The sequence below is a fragment of the Anastrepha obliqua genome, unplaced genomic scaffold, assembly GCF_027943255.1.
Source record: "Anastrepha obliqua isolate idAnaObli1 unplaced genomic scaffold, idAnaObli1_1.0 ptg000071l, whole genome shotgun sequence".
In the NCBI taxonomy this organism is placed as follows: Eukaryota; Metazoa; Arthropoda; class Insecta; order Diptera; family Tephritidae; genus Anastrepha; species Anastrepha obliqua.
In genome coordinates, this window is record NW_026562208.1 from 180,586 (window position 1) to 196,206 (window position 15,621).

Below are 15,621 nucleotides of genomic sequence, written 5' to 3' on the forward strand. Positions count from 1 at the left end.
GGAATTCGGCAGAATGAATGTCGTCAGCTTGTACTGCAAGTCTGACGAGCCTCTAGAGCCCTACTTAAGATACATTGATGCGGTGCTACTACTTGAGAGTAGCATTCCTGCCATCGTGTGTCTTGACGCGAATGCTACCTCCCCGATGTGGTTCAGCAAGGTATCCAGGCATACTGCTGGATATCGGAGCCACACTCGGGGTGAGGTTATGAGCGAGTGGGTTGTGGCGAATAACCTTCTTGTAGCAAACGAACCAAGCGTATGGTATACGTTTGAGGGGCCTAGAGGTGTGAGTGACATTGACGTGACGCTCATGAATGACGCAGCAGCGGGTAGGTTCGAGTGTAAATGGAGTGTTAGGGGGGGTTGGGGAATTAGTGACCATAATTTAATACAAATTATGGTTACTCCCCGTACCCCGCAGCTAGAAGGGGGGAGTCCATTGAGGCGATGGCGTACCTCGTGTGCTGACTGGAACCGATATGGACATACTGTTAGGGAAGCGGTATTGAATATACCGCTTAGGGAGTTTGAGGAATTGGGGGTCGACGAGCAAATTGCTCGTCTATATGAATGTGTCTGGGGTGCGAATGACTTATTGTTTAGGAAAGCTAGGGCTGTGAGAATGAAAGGTGTGAAATGGTGGACGAGTGAGTTAAATTCAAAGAGGAGGTCTGTCCGACGCTTGAGGCGGTTGTTTCAACGCGGGAGGCGGACCAATTCGGAGAATCTGTCTCAGCTCAAGTATCAATTTAGTGTAGGGATGAGAGAATATAAGAAGATGCTTGTGAGAGTGAAGGAGGAAGAGTGGAGGAGATTTGTGGGGGAAAATAGGGACGACCCTTGGGGACAGGTCTATAGGATCTGTCGGGGTCGTCGAAATGAGATGGCTAGCTCTCTTCGCGTAGGTGATACTGTATTATCGACGTGGAGAGAGTGTGCCAATGTTCTGTTAGGCGAGTTTTTTCCCAGGGCTGAGGTTCAGGTTCCTCCTGCACAAGAGGTGCCTGTCCCTCCAATAGAAGCTGAGGAGTTGGATTATGCATTTGGCCTGGTCAGGTCTAAAAGGTCTCCAGGTTTCGATGGTTTGAACGGAGAGATGTGCAAATGCTTGTGGAAGTTCATTCCGGAATATTTGGAGGCCATTTATGATAAATGCATATGGGAGGGATATTTTCCACGCGAGTGGAAAATTGCTAGGGTCGTTGCACTCTTGAAGTCGCCCGATAAGATCAGGAGCGATCCTCGATCTTATCGCGGTATCAGCCTCCTTCCGGTGCTTGGAAAAGTGCTGGAAAGGGTTATGGTTGAGCGGCTTCAGGAGTTAACTCGGGGTGTTAGGTCGGATAGGCAGTATGGGTTTAGGAAAAGACGTGGTATAGAGGATGCGTGGTTGTATGTTCAGAGTGTAGTTAGGGAAAACGTCAATAAATATGTCCTTGGCATATTTATTGACTTTAAGGGGGCATTTGATTACTTGCGCTGGGATCGTGTGTTGCAGAGATTAGAGGAGCTTGGCTGTCCGGAAATTACTCTATGGCGGAGTTATTTTTCGGACAGAAAAGCATCCATGGTAGGAGTGGGCGGGAGTGTGGAGATTGGGGTGGAGCGAGGCTGTCCGCAGGGATCCGTCTGTGGTCCCTTCATTTGGAACCTCATGATGGACTCCCTGCTTCGGCAGTTAGAGCCACTCTGTAAACACTGTGCGTATGCGGACGACCTTCTCATTTTGGTTGAGGGTCGTTCGCGTGAGGAACTAGAGCGAGTGGGGGGGCAGCTCCTTACATTTACCCACAATTGGGGGGTAGATGTGGGAGTGGACATATCGATGGACAAAACGGTGACAATGCTGCTTAAGGGCAGATTGTCCCCGAGTCGTCCACCGATTGTACGTTTGAATGGGATAGGGATTAGGTATGTGACGCAAGTCAAATACCTGGGGTTAGCTATGAGTGAAAGGATGTGTTTTACTCCACACTTAGTGTTGTTGAGGGAGCGGCTGCAGGCAACTGTTGGGCAAGTTCGGCGCGTGGTCAGATTTGACTGGGGCCTTAGCCGGCGTGCGGTTCGCACCGTATATCGGGGCCTATTCGTGGCCTGTGCCACTTATGGTGCCGCTGTATGGTACGAATCGGCTTTAAAGTCGGTTGGCAAACGTCATCTGATGGCGTGCCAGCGCATTATGATGCTTGCCTGCATGCCTGTATGCCGTACAGTGAGTACGGATGCATTGCAGGTGTTGTTAGGTGCGCCTCCTCTTGACCTGTTAGTTGTGCAACGGGCATTTACCTTCAGGTTGAGAAGGAGGCTTTGTATGCCGCTGCTAGATGGATGGATATCCGACGGTGATGTAGAAAGGGGGTATTTAGAGTGTGAAAGGTTGTTGAAGGAATGTATGCTTCGTGGGTGGCAAAACCGATGGGACAATAGTTCCAAAGGTCGCGTGACATACGAGTACATTCGGGATGTTTCCTTTGTCGGGGAAAATCCTGATTTTGGATTTTCCCTCAGCCTGGGATTCCTCCTTACAGGACATGGGCCTCTTAATGCTTATTTGCATGAGAGGCGCTTGTCCACCAGTGAGGAGTGTGTTTGTGGGTCGGCAAGAGAGGACTGGGTGCACGTCCTCTGTGAATGCCCGATGTACTCAGACATTAGGGATCTTGTGGGTGTGGGGATTAGTTGGACTGATGGACGGTATGATGTGAGTGGTGTGATTGCCAACCGTCGGAATGTCGAAATGTTAGGGCAATATGCGCGAGAGGTTTTTAGGCGGCGACGTAATTTAAGGCGTTCAGTTGATTAGTTTTAGCCGTTCTTGTCTGTGCATTCTGTTGTTCTGTGCATTGTCTGTTGTTGCTTAGGTGTGGGAAATGGCCACCAGTCCAGAGCTGTATGGAAGCTCAACTGGTAGTAGTCTCGGCTACGAGGTCTGACCGGAGACTTAAATCTGGTACCACGGGGAACAGGGGCCCTCGGAGCTTGCTCCGACCTGTTCATTGGGAACGGCCCTTCGGGGAGTTTCGTGGTGGCTGTGGTTAACACCTAAATGCGGGTAGAGCCTTTTGGCTCGATGTGGAGTTGCAATGCAACCGGGTGCCGGGACCCATAGAACGGCAGAGGGTTAGATAGACCTCGAACCCTACCAAGGTGGTTAGTGTGTCCATTCCACACTACCAATTGGTATCCTTAAATGCTTCGGCATTTTTGGGGCGCTGATCAACGCATTGTTTTGATCCGTTGTGCTTTTGAGCACCGTGGGTTTGGGCTGTCGCCAGCAGGAACTCACGTAAAAAAACGCCACACGTTGTCCCGGGACCCACATTCGCAGTGTGACTGCTGAGCTGAACGGACGTGCCGTGCGCTGTGTGCTATTTTTGCGATTTCGCTGTGTGCCTGTGTGCTATATCCGCGTGTGATAACCGGTAGTGTTATAGTTGTGCGAGTGACGCTTATATTGTTGTGGCTGTACTATTGCGGTACAGTGTTTACAATTTATTGCGCTAGTGAGTGCCGTTGTCCGAGTGACGCTACTTTGTAGTAGCTGTACAGTGTTTACGAATAATTGAAAGTGCCGTACGGTAGTGTTGTTGGACACTCCAGTGAGTGCCAATATACTCCGTGCTATAGACACAGAGTGCGTGTTTGTGAGTGCTGCTAGATACAGCGTTGGAAATTTTCCATTAAGTTGTTTACAACTTTTGCGGGCGTGCCGTTGTTTTTCGGCGTGGTGTGTTGTGCGTAGCTGTACCATAGCGGTGCATTGTTTACGAGCAATTGCTCAGGTGACTACGGTTTGTGCTGGTGACGCCACTGTTCGCGTGGCTGTACTTTGTGTACAAGTGTACCTTGTTGGTATATTGTGGGACGCTCAAGTGAGTGCCGCTATACCAAGGTGTTTACAATTTTTGTGTGCCGCTAATTTTTGGCGTCCTTTTTCGTGTGCGCGTGCCGTTACATTTCGGCGTGGGTGTACAGTGCGGGCGTACACTAGGTTTGTCGTGCTGCTATATTGCCATACTTGGCAACGGTAAAAAGGGCGTCCCCTTTTGTGCGTGGGTACAGTACTGCGCCAGGGTTGAATACCTTGTGCAGGTGCTGCGAACAGAGCGTGCTGCGTTTTTGCCTGCGGTCGAGCTCGGCGTTAGCTCCACCTTGGTCGACCCGTCCTTGTTCGGGGAACAGTGTTCCGTCCGGCAAGGCATTGGTGGTGGCCTTTGCCAGACCTTTGGTTGGCGCTGTGGGCTACGCCCTCGCGCTTTGCTTTGGCTCGCCGATAGGTGCAGCCGCTGTGTGCGTGCCTGTGCGGGGTTCATTCCTGCCGTGCAGTTGTTGCCGTCGCCCACAAAGGGACCCAATTTTTGTTGTTGCTTGGGAGGCCTTTATACGGCGGATTCGGCAACCTTAGTGGTGGAGCGTTGGGCAATGCCCAAATTGGAAGGAGTAAGGAAGAGGGCGAACACCCCTCTTCCAAGCGGTTCGGCGGTGCCATCGTCGGCAATGGACGAATCGACGTCCGGAGAGGAGGAGGTGATTTTGCGGTCTCCTCCCCGTACTAAGAAGAAGACCGCTGGAGGTGCAGCGGTTCCGGTGGAGAAAATGGGTAAGGAGGTTTTAAAGGTACCTGAAAAGGTGCCTTCTAGTAAGTCGGGGGTGAGTGGAAGCGATGGCGCTTCCGAAAGTGGAAAAATTGGGAGTGGGAAAAAGGGGAGTAAGACAGGGGCTAAATTAGGTCCAGCTGGGAAGCACTTGGTAGATTTCTGTAAGAGATTGGGTGCTTCCCAAGAAGGTTTGGGAGCGTTCGGGGGGGGTGCCGAACAGAAGAAGGTTGGGGGCGAATTTATGGGACGCTTTAAGTCCATTGTGACGGCCTTTAGTGGAGCCGTCATAGACATGGACGGCGTCCCGAAGAGTTTAGCTAAGGACCTCCTGGGATACTCCTTGGAGTTCGAGGAGCTTTTTGTGGAGATGGTGGCGGAGATCGCCCATCTTCGTGGGCGGTTAGAAGCCGCAAAGACAAGTAGGGAGGAAGCACCTCGGAGGACGGCTGGAGCTGCGCTGGCTGGTGCAGCGATGATGCCGGCACCTCAGGCGCCTGCGCCTGTGTTGCCTGCGTTGCCGGTGCCCAAGCCAGTTGAGACCTGGTCGGTCGTAGTGAGGGGTAAAACCCCCACTACTTCCAAGGAGGTGATTAAGAAAGTGGTGAAGGAGGTAGGGCCTTCCATGGGGGTTAGGGTGCACGAGGTGCGCCCGTTGAAGGATGGAGGTGCGATTATTCGCACCCCATCCGTTGCCGAGAGGGATAACTTGGCAAAAAATGCCAAGTTTTCCGAAGTGGGGCTCGATGTGAGCATACGCCGGAAGCTGGGGCCTAGGGTTGTGGTCCAGGGGGTCCACACGGAGATCTCCCCTGAGGACTTCATGGGAGAGTTGTTCCGGTTGAACCTCAAGGAGTTCAGCCCTGGGTGCCGTGAGAAGGACGTGAGGATGATCAGCCGTCCTTGGAAGGTCAGCCCCGATGGGGTGACGAATGTTGTCCTTGAGGGAACGGACATGCTAATGTCCGCCCTCCTGGAAGCAGGTCGTTGCTACATAAAGTGGTTTTCCTTCCGGGTACGGCCAGACCAACTGACGCCCGGCTGCTTCCGATGCATGGGGTTTGACCACAGGGTGGCAGAATGCAGAGCCAAGAAGGATGTCTGCCGTAGGTGCGGGCAAGAAGGACACAGGAGTGCAGGTTGTGGCAATGCCCCGCATTGTCGCAACTGTGCATTTAAGGGCAAGCCAGCCGGACATCTGATGATGTCCACTGTCTGCCCGGTGTACTGTGCCATTGTTGCCCGTGCGAACGCTAGACATTGATGGTTGAACTATATCAACTGAACTGTCAGGGGTCATATGCCGTGATGTGTGAATTGGGGGCGTGTATGTCGGAGGGGGGCTGCGGCATTGCTTTGCTCCAGGAACCATACTCCACCAATGGGGTGGTGAGAGGCCTTCCTGGGGGCTTCAGGGTCTTTACGGACCTTGGAGTCAAGGCCGCAGTAGCTGTGTGTGAGCCAAGCTACTCTTGTGTAGTAGTTGACTCATCACAGTGGGGAGTATGTGTGTGTGTCGAGGGGGAATTCGGCAGAATGAATGTCGTCAGCTTGTACTGCAAGTCTGACGAGCCTCTAGAGCCCTACTTAAGATACATTGATGCGGTGCTACTACTTGAGAGTAGCATTCCTGCCATCGTGTGTCTTGACGCGAATGCTACCTCCCCGATGTGGTTCAGCAAGGTATCCAGGCATACTGCTGGATATCGGAGCCACACTCGGGGTGAGGTTATGAGCGAGTGGGTTGTGGCGAATAACCTTCTTGTAGCAAACGAACCAAGCGTATGGTATACGTTTGAGGGGCCTAGAGGTGTGAGTGACATTGACGTGACGCTCATGAATGACGCAGCAGCGGGTAGGTTCGAGTGTAAATGGAGTGTTAGGGGGGGTTGGGGAATTAGTGACCATAATTTAATACAAATTATGGTTACTCCCCGTACCCCGCAGTTAGAAGGGGGGAGTCCATTGAGGCGATGGCGTACCTCGTGTACTGACTGGAACCGATATGGACATACTGTTAGGGAAGCGGTATTGGAAATACCGCTTAGGGAGTTTGAGGAATTGGGGGTTGACGAGCAAATTGCTCGTCTATATGAATGTGTCTGGGGTGTGAATGACTTATTGTTTAGGAAAGCTAGGGCTGTGAGAATGAAAGGTGTGAAATGGTGGACGAGTGAGTTAAATTCGAAGAGGAGGTCTGTCCGACGCTTGAGGCGGTTGTTTCAACGCGGCAGGCGGACCAATTCGGAGAATCTGTCTCAGCTCAAGTATCAATTTAGTGTAGGGATGAAAGAATATAAGAAGATGCTTGTGAGAGTGAAGGAGGAAGAGTGGAGGAGATTTGTGGGGGAAAATAGGGACGACCCTTGGGGACAGGTCTATAGGATCTGTCGGGGTCGTCGAAATGAGACGGCTAGCTCTCTTCGCGTAGGTGATACTGTATTATCGACGTGGAGAGAGTGTGCCAATGTTCTGTTAGGCGAGTTTTTTCCCAGGGCTGAGGTTCAGGTTCCTCCTGCACAAGAGGTGCCTGTCCCTCCAATAGAAGCTGAGGAGTTGGATTATGCATTTGGCCTGGTCAGGTCTAAAAGGTCTCCAGGTTTCGATGGTTTGAACGGAGAGATGTGCAAATGCTTGTGGAAGTTCATTCCGGAATATTTGGAGGCCATTTATGATAAATGCATATGGGAGGGATACTTTCCACGCGAGTGGAAAATTGCTAGGGTCGTTGCACTCTTGAAGTCGCCCGATAAGATCAGGAGCGATCCTCGATCTTATCGTGGTATCAGCCTCCTTCCGGTGCTTGGAAAAGTGCTGGAAAGGGTTATGGTTGAGCGGCTTCAGGAGCTAACTCGGGGTGTTAGGTCGGATAGGCAGTATGGGTTTAGGAAAAGACGTGGTATAGAGGATGCGTGGTTGTATGTTCAGAGTGTAGTTAGGGAAAACGTCAATAAATATGTCCTTGGCATATTTATTGACTTTAAGGGGGCATTTGATTACTTGCGCTGGGATCGTGTGTTGCAGAGATTAGAGGAGCTTGGCTGTCCGGAAATTACTCTATGGCGGAGTTATTTTTCGGACAGAAAAGCATCCATGGTAGGAGTGGGCGGGAGTGTGGAGATTGGGGTGGAGCGAGGCTGTCCGCAGGGATCCGTCTGTGGTCCCTTCATTTGGAACCTCATGATGGACTCCCTGCTTCGGCAGTTAGAGCCACTCTGTAAACACTGTGCGTATGCGGACGACCTTCTCATTTTGGTTGAGGGTCGTTCGCGTGAGGAACTAGAGCGAGTGGGGGGGCAGCTCCTTACATTTACCCACAATTGGGGGGTAGATGTGGGAGTGGACATATCGATGGACAAAACGGTGACAATGCTGCTTAAGGGCAGATTGTCCCCGAGTCGTCCACCGATTGTACGTTTGAATGGGATAGGGATTAGGTATGTGACGCAAGTCAAATACCTGGGGTTAGCTATGAGTGAAAGGATGTGTTTTACTCCACACTTAGTGTTGTTGAGGGAGCGGCTGCAGGCAACTGTTGGGCAAGTTCGGCGCGTGGTCAGATTTGACTGGGGCCTTAGCCGGCGTGCGGTTCGCACCGTATATCGGGGCCTATTCGTGGCCTGTGCCACTTATGGTGCCGCTGTATGGTACGAATCGGCTTTAAAGTCGGTTGGCAAACGTCATCTGATGGCGTGCCAGCGCATTATGATGCTTGCCTGCATGCCTGTATGCCGTACAGTGAGTACGGATGCATTGCAGGTGTTGTTAGGTGCGCCTCCTCTTGACCTGTTAGTTGTGCAACGGGCATTTACCTTCAGGTTGAGAAGGAGGCTTTGTATGCCGCTGCTAGATGGATGGATATCCGACGGTGATGTAGAAAGGGGGTATTTAGAGTGTGAAAGGTTGTTGAAGGAATGTATGCTTCGTGGGTGGCAAAACCGATGGGACAATAGTTCCAAAGGTCGCGTGACATACGAGTACATTCGGGATGTTTCCTTTGTCGGGGAAAATCCTGATTTTGGATTTTCCCTCAGCCTGGGATTCCTCCTTACAGGACATGGGCCTCTCAATGCTTATTTGCATGAGAGGCGCTTGTCCACAAGTGAGGAGTGTGTTTGTGGGTCGGCAAGAGAGGACTGGGTGCACGTCCTCTGTGAATGCCCGATGTACTCAGACATTAGGGATCTTGCGGGTGTGGGGATTAGATGGACTGATGGACGGTATGATGTGAGTGGTGTGATTGCCAACCGTCGGAATGTCGAAATGTTAGGGCAATATGCGCGTGAGGTTTTCAGGCGGCGACGTAATTTAAGGCGTTCAGTTGATTAGTTTTTAGCCGTTCTTGTCTGTGCATTCTGTTGTTCTGTGCATTGTCTGTTGTTGCTTAGGTGTGGGAAATGGCCACCAGTCCAGAGCTGTATGGAAGCTCAACTGGTAGTAGTCTCGGCTACGAGGTCTGACCGGAGACTTAAATCTGGTACCACGGGGAACAGGGGCCCTCGGAGCTTGCTCCGACCTGTTCATTGGGAACGGCCCTTCGGGGAGTTTCGTGGTGGCTGTGGTTAACACCTAAATGCGGGTAGAGCCTTTTGGCTCGATGTGGAGTTGCAATGCAACCGGGTGCCGGGACCCATAGAACGGCAGAGGGTTAGATAGACCTCGAACCCTACCAAGGTGGTTAGTGTGTCCATTCCACACTACCAATTGGTATCCTTAAATGCTTCGGCATTTTTGGGGCGCTGATCAACGCATTGTTTTGATCCGTTGTGCTTTTGAGCACCGTGGGTTTGGGCTGTCGCCAGCAGGAACTCACGTAAAAAACGCCACACGTTGTTGTTGTCCCGGGACCCATAGAACGGCAGAGGGTTAGATAGACCTCGAACCCTACCAAGGTGGTTAGTGTGTCCATTCCACACTACCAATTGGTATCCTTAAATGCTTCGGCATTTTTGGGGCGCTGATCAACGCATTGTTTTGATCCGTTGTGCTTTTGAGCACCGTGGGTTTGGGCTGTCGCCAGCAGGAACTCACGTAAAAAACGCCACACGTTGTTGTTGTCCCTATCTACTGGATTCTCAGTCTGACTGTTGAATAGTGCGGACGTGTCGTGTGCTAAGTGGTGATTAGCGATTTTTGCGATTTCTTTTGCGTTTATATTCGTGTGTGATAACCGGTGTATTACAGTTGTGCGAGTGACGCTAATATTGTTGTGGCTGTACCATAGCGGTACAGTGTTTACAATTAATTGTGATTGAAAGTGCCGTTGTGCGAGTGACGCTACTTTGTAGTGTACAGCAGTGTTTACGAGTGATTAAGTGCCGTACGGTAGTTTTGTTGGACACTCCAGTGAGTGCCAATATACTCCGTGCTATAGACACATTGTGCGTGCGTGTGAGTGCCGCTAGATACAGCGTTGGAAATTTTCCATTAAGTTGTTTACAACTTTGCGGGCGTGCCGTTATTTTTCGGCGTGGTGTGTTGTGCTAGTGACGCCACCGTTTGCGTGGCTGTACATTGCGTACAAGTGTACCTTGTTGGTAAGTTGTTTACAACTTTTGAGTGCCGCTATTTCTGGCGTGGTTTTTGGCGTGTGCCGCTAATTTTTGGCGTCCTTCTCGTGTGCGTGTGCCGTTACATTTCGGCGTGGAAGTACAGTGCGGGCGTACACTAGGTTTGTCGTGCCGCTATATTGCCATATTTGGCAACAGTAAAAAGGGCGTCCCCTTTTGTGCGTGGGTACAGTACTGCGCCAGGGTTGAATACCTTGTGCAGGTGCTGCGAACAGAGCGTGCTGCGTTTTGCCTGCGGTCGAGCTCGGCGTTAGCTCCACCTCGGTCGACCCGTCCTTGTTCGGGGAACAGTGTTCCGTCCGGCAAGGCATTGGTGGTGGCCTTTGCCAGACCTTTGGTTGGCGCTGTGGGCTACGCCCTCGCGCTTTGCTTTGGCTCGCCGATAGGTGCAGCCGCTGTGTGCGTACCTGTGCGGGGCTCATTCCTGCCGTGCAGTAGTTGCCGTCGCCCAAAAGGGACCCAGTTTTTGTTGTTGCTCGGGAGGCCTTTATACGGCGAACTCGGCAACCTTAGTGGTGGAGAGTTGGGCAATGCCCAAATCAGAAGGGTTGAGGAAGAGGGCGAACACCTCTCTTCCAAGCGGGTCGGCGGTGCCATCGTCGGCAATGGACGAGACGACGTCCGGAGAGGAGGAGGTGATCTTGCGGTCTCCTCCCCGTTCTAAGAAGAAGACCGCTGGAGGTGCAGCGGTTCCGGTGGAGAAGGTATCTTTAAAGGTACCTGAAAAGGTGAGTGGAAGCGAGGGTGGTTCCGAAAGCGGAAAGATTGGGAGTGGGCGCAAGGGGCGGAAGACGGGGGAAAAATTAGGTCCCGCAGGGAAGCGTTTGGAGGAAATCCGTGGGGAATTGGGTGCTTCCCTGAAAGGTTTGGGTGCGATCGGTGGGGATGCCGAACGCAAGAAAGTTGCGGTGCAGTTTATGGGGCGCTTCAAGTCCATTGTGACGGCCTTTAGTGGAGCCGTCATAGACATGGACGGCGTCCCGAAAAGTGTTGCAAAAGACCTCCTGGGGTACTCCTTGGAGTTCGAGGAACTCTTTGTGGAAATGGTGGGGGAGATAGCCCATCTTCGTGGGCAACTAGAAGCCACGAAGATTACCAGGGAGGAAGCACCTCGGAGGACGGCTGGAGCTGCGCTGGCTGGTGCAGCGATGATGCCGGCACCTCAGGCGCCTGCGCCTGTGTTGCCTGCGTTGCCGGTGCCCAAGCCAGTCGAGACCTGGTCGGTCGTAGTGAGGGGTAAAACCCCCACTACTTCCAAGGAGGTGATCAAGAAAGTGGTAAAGGAGGTTGGGCCTTCCATGGGGGTTAGGGTGCACGAGGTGCGCCCGTTGAAGGATGGAGGTGCGATTATTCGCACCCCATCCGTTGCCGAGAGGGATAACTTGGCAAAAAATGCCAAGTTTTCCGAAGTGGGGCTCGATGTGAGCATACGTCGGAAGCTGGGGCCTAGGGTTGTGGTCCAGGGGGTCCACACGGAGATCTCCCCTGAAGATTTCATGGGAGAGTTGTTCCGGTTGAACCTCAAGGAGTTCAGCCCTGGGTGCCGTGAGAAGGACGTGAGGATGATCAGCCGTCCTTGGAAGGTCAGCCCCGATGGGGTGACGAATGTTGTCCTTGAGGGAACGGACATGCTAATGTCCGCCCTCCTGGAAGCAGGTCGTTGCTACATAAAGTGGTTTTCCTTCCGGGTACGGCCAGACCAACTGACGCCCGGTTGCTTCCGATGCATGGGGTTTGATCACAGGGTGGCAGAATGCAGAGCCAAGAAGGATGTCTGCCGTAGGTGCGGGCAAGAAGGACACAGGAGTGCAGGTTGTGGCAATGCCCCGCATTGTCGCAACTGTGCATTTAAGGGCAAGCCAGCCGGACATCTAATGATGTCCACTGTCTGCCCGGTGTACTGTGCCATTGTTGCCCGTGCGAACGCTAGACATTGATGGTTGAACTATATCAACTGAACTGTCAGGGGTCCTATGCCGTGATGTGTGAATTGGGGGCGTGTATGTCGGAGGGGGGCTGCGGCATTGCTTTGCTCCAGGAACCATACTCCACCAATGGGGTGGTGAGAGGTCTTCCTGGGGGCTTCAGGGTCTTTACGGACCTTGGAGTCAATGCCGCAGTAGCTGTGTGTGAGCCAAGCTACTCTTGTGTAGTAGTTGACTCATCACAGTGGGGAGTATGTGTGTGTGTCGAGGGGGAATTCGGCAGAATGATTGTCGTCAGCTTGTACTGCTAGTCTGACGAGCCTCTAGAGCCCTACTTAAGATACATAGATGCGGTGCTACTACTTGAGAGTAGCATTCCTGCCATCGTGTGTCTTGATGCGAACGCTACCTCCCCGATGTGGTTCAGCAAGGTATCCAGGCATACTGCTGGATATCGGAGCCACAATCGGGGTGTGGTTATGAGCGAATGGGTTGTGGCTAATAACCTTCACATCGCAAATGAGCCATGTGAATGGTACACGTTCGAGGGGCCTAGAGGTGTGAGTGACATTGACGTGACGCTCATGAATGAGGTAGCAGCGAGTAGGTTCGAGTGTAAATGGAGCGTTAGGGGGGGTTGGGGAATTAGTGACCATAATTTAATACAAATTATGGTTACTCCCCGTACCCCGCAGTTAGAAGGGGGGAGTCCATTGAGGCGATGGCGTACCTCGTGTACCGACTGGAACCGATATGGACATACTGTTAGGGAAGCGGTATTGGATATACCGCTTAGGGAGTTTGAGGAATTGGGGGTTGACGAGCAAATTGCTCGTCTATATGAATGTGTCTGGGGTGTGAATGACTTATTGTTTAGGAAAGCTAGGGCTGTGAGAATGAAAGGTGTGAAATGGTGGACGAGTGAGTTAAATTCAAAGAGGAGGTCTGTCCGACGCTTGAGGCGTTTGTTTCAACGCGGCAGGCGGACCAATTCGGAGAATCTGTCTCAGCTCAAGTATCAATTTAGCGTAGGGATGAAAGAATATAAGAAGATGCTTGTGAGAGTGAAGGAGGAAGAGTGGAGGAGATTTGTGGGGGAAAATAGGGACGACCCTTGGGGACAGGTCTATAGGATCTGTCGGGGTCGTCGAAATGAGATGGCTAGCTCTCTTCGCGTAGGTGATACTGTATTATCGACGTGGAGAGAGTGTGCCAATGTTCTGTTAGGCGAGTTTTTTTCCCAGGGCTGAGGTCCAGGTTCCTCCTGCACAAGAGGTGCCTGTCCCTCCAATAGAAGCTGAGGAGTTGGATTATGCATTTGGCCTGGTCAGGTCTAAAAGGTCTCCAGGTTTCGATGGTTTGAACGGAGAGATGTGCAAATGCTTGTGGAAGTTCATTCCGGAATATTTGGAGGCCATTTATGATAAATGCATATGGGAGGGATATTTTCCACGCGAGTGGAAAATTGCTAGGGTCGTTGCACTCTTGAAGTCGCCCGATAAGATCAGGAGCGATCCTCGATCTTATCGTGGTATCAGCCTCCTTCCGGTGCTTGGAAAAGTGCTGGAAAGGGTTATGGTTGAGCGGCTTCAGGAGCTAACTCGGGGTGTGAGGTCGGATAGGCAGTATGGGTTTAGGAAAAGACGTGGTATAGAGGATGCGTGGTTGTATGTTCAGAGTGTAGTTAGGGAAAACGTCAATAAATATGTCCTTGGCATATTTATTGACTTTAAGGGGGCATTTGATTACTTGCGCAGGGATCGTGTGTTGCAGAGATTAGAGGAGCTTGGCTGTCCGGAAATTACTCTATGGCGGAGTTATTTTTCGGACAGAAAAGCATCCATGGTAGGAGTGGGCGGGAGTGTGGAGATTGGGGTGGAGCGAGGCTGTCCGCAGGGATCCGTCTGTGGTCCCTTCATTTGGAACCTCATGATGGACTCCCTGCTTCGGCAGTTAGAGCCACTCTGTAAACACTGTGCGTATGCGGACGACCTTCTCATTTTGGTTGAGGGTCGTTCGCGTGAGGAACTAGAGCGAGTGGGGGGGCAGCTCCTTACATTTACCCACAATTGGGGGGTAGATGTGGGAGTGGACATATCGATGGACAAAACGGTGACAATGCTGCTTAAGGGCAGATTGTCCCCGAGTCGTCCACCGATTGTCCGTTTGAATGGGGTAGGTGTTAGGTATGTGACGCAAGTCAAATACCTGGGGGTAGCTATGAGTGAAAGGATGTGTTTTACTCCACACTTAGTTTCGTTGAGGGAGCGGCTGCAGGCAATCGTTGGGCAAGTGCGTCGCGTTGTCAGATTTGACTGGGGTCTTAGCCGGCGTGCGGTTCGTACCGTATATCGGGGCCTATTTGTGGCCTGTGCCACTTATGGTGCCGCTATATGGTACGAATGGGCTTTAAAGTCGGTTGGCAAACGTCATCTGATGGCGTGCCAGCGCATTATGTTGCTTGCCTGTTTGCCTGTATGCCGTACAGTGAGTACGGATGCGTTGCAAGTGTTGTTAGGTGCGCCTCCTCTTGACCTGTTAGTCGTGCAACGGGCGGTTGCCTTCAGGTTGAGAAGGAGGCTTTGTATGCCGCTGCTAGATGGATGGATATCCGACGGTGATGTAGAAAGGGGGTATCTAGAGTGTGAAAGGTTGTTGAAGGAATGTATGCTTCGTGGGTGGCAAAACCGATGGGACAATAGTTCCAAAGGTCGCGTGACATACGAGTACATTCGGGATGTTTCCTTTGTCGGGGAAAATCCTGATTTTGGATTTTCCCTCAGCCTGGGATTCCTCCTTACAGGACATGGGCCTCTCAATGCTTATTTGCATGAGAGGCGCTTGTCCACAAGTGAGGAGTGTGTTTGTGGGTCGGCAAGAGAGGACTGGGTGCACGTCCTCTGTGAATGCCCGATGTACTCAGACATTAGGGATCTTGCGGGTGTGGGGATTAGATGGACTGATGGACGGTATGATGTGAGTGGTGTGATTGCCAACCGTCGGAATGTTGAAATGTTAGGGCAATATGCGCGAGAGGTTTTTAGGCGGCGACGTTATTTAAGGCGTTCAGTTGATTAGTTTTTAGCCATTCTTGTCTGTGTGTTCTGCTGTGGGATTGGGGTTTTAGGTGTGGGGAATGGCCACCAGTCCAGAGCTGTATGGAAGCTCAACTGGTAGTAGTCTCGGCTACGAGGTCTGACCGGAGACTTAAATCTGGTACCACGGGGAACAGGGGCCCTCGGAGCTTGCTCCGACCTGTTCATTGGGAACGGCCCTTCGGGGAGTTTCGTGGTGGCTGTGGTTAACACCTAAATGCGGGTAGAGCCTTTTGGCTCGATGTGGAGTTGCAATGCAACCGGGTGCCGGGACCCATAGAACGGCAGAGGGTTAGATAGACCTCGAACCCTACCAAGGTGGTTAGTGTGTCCATTCCACACTACCAATTGGTATCCTTAAATGCTTCGGCATTTTTGGGGCGCTGATCAACGCATTGTTTTGATCCGTTGTGCTTTTGAGCACCGTGGGTTT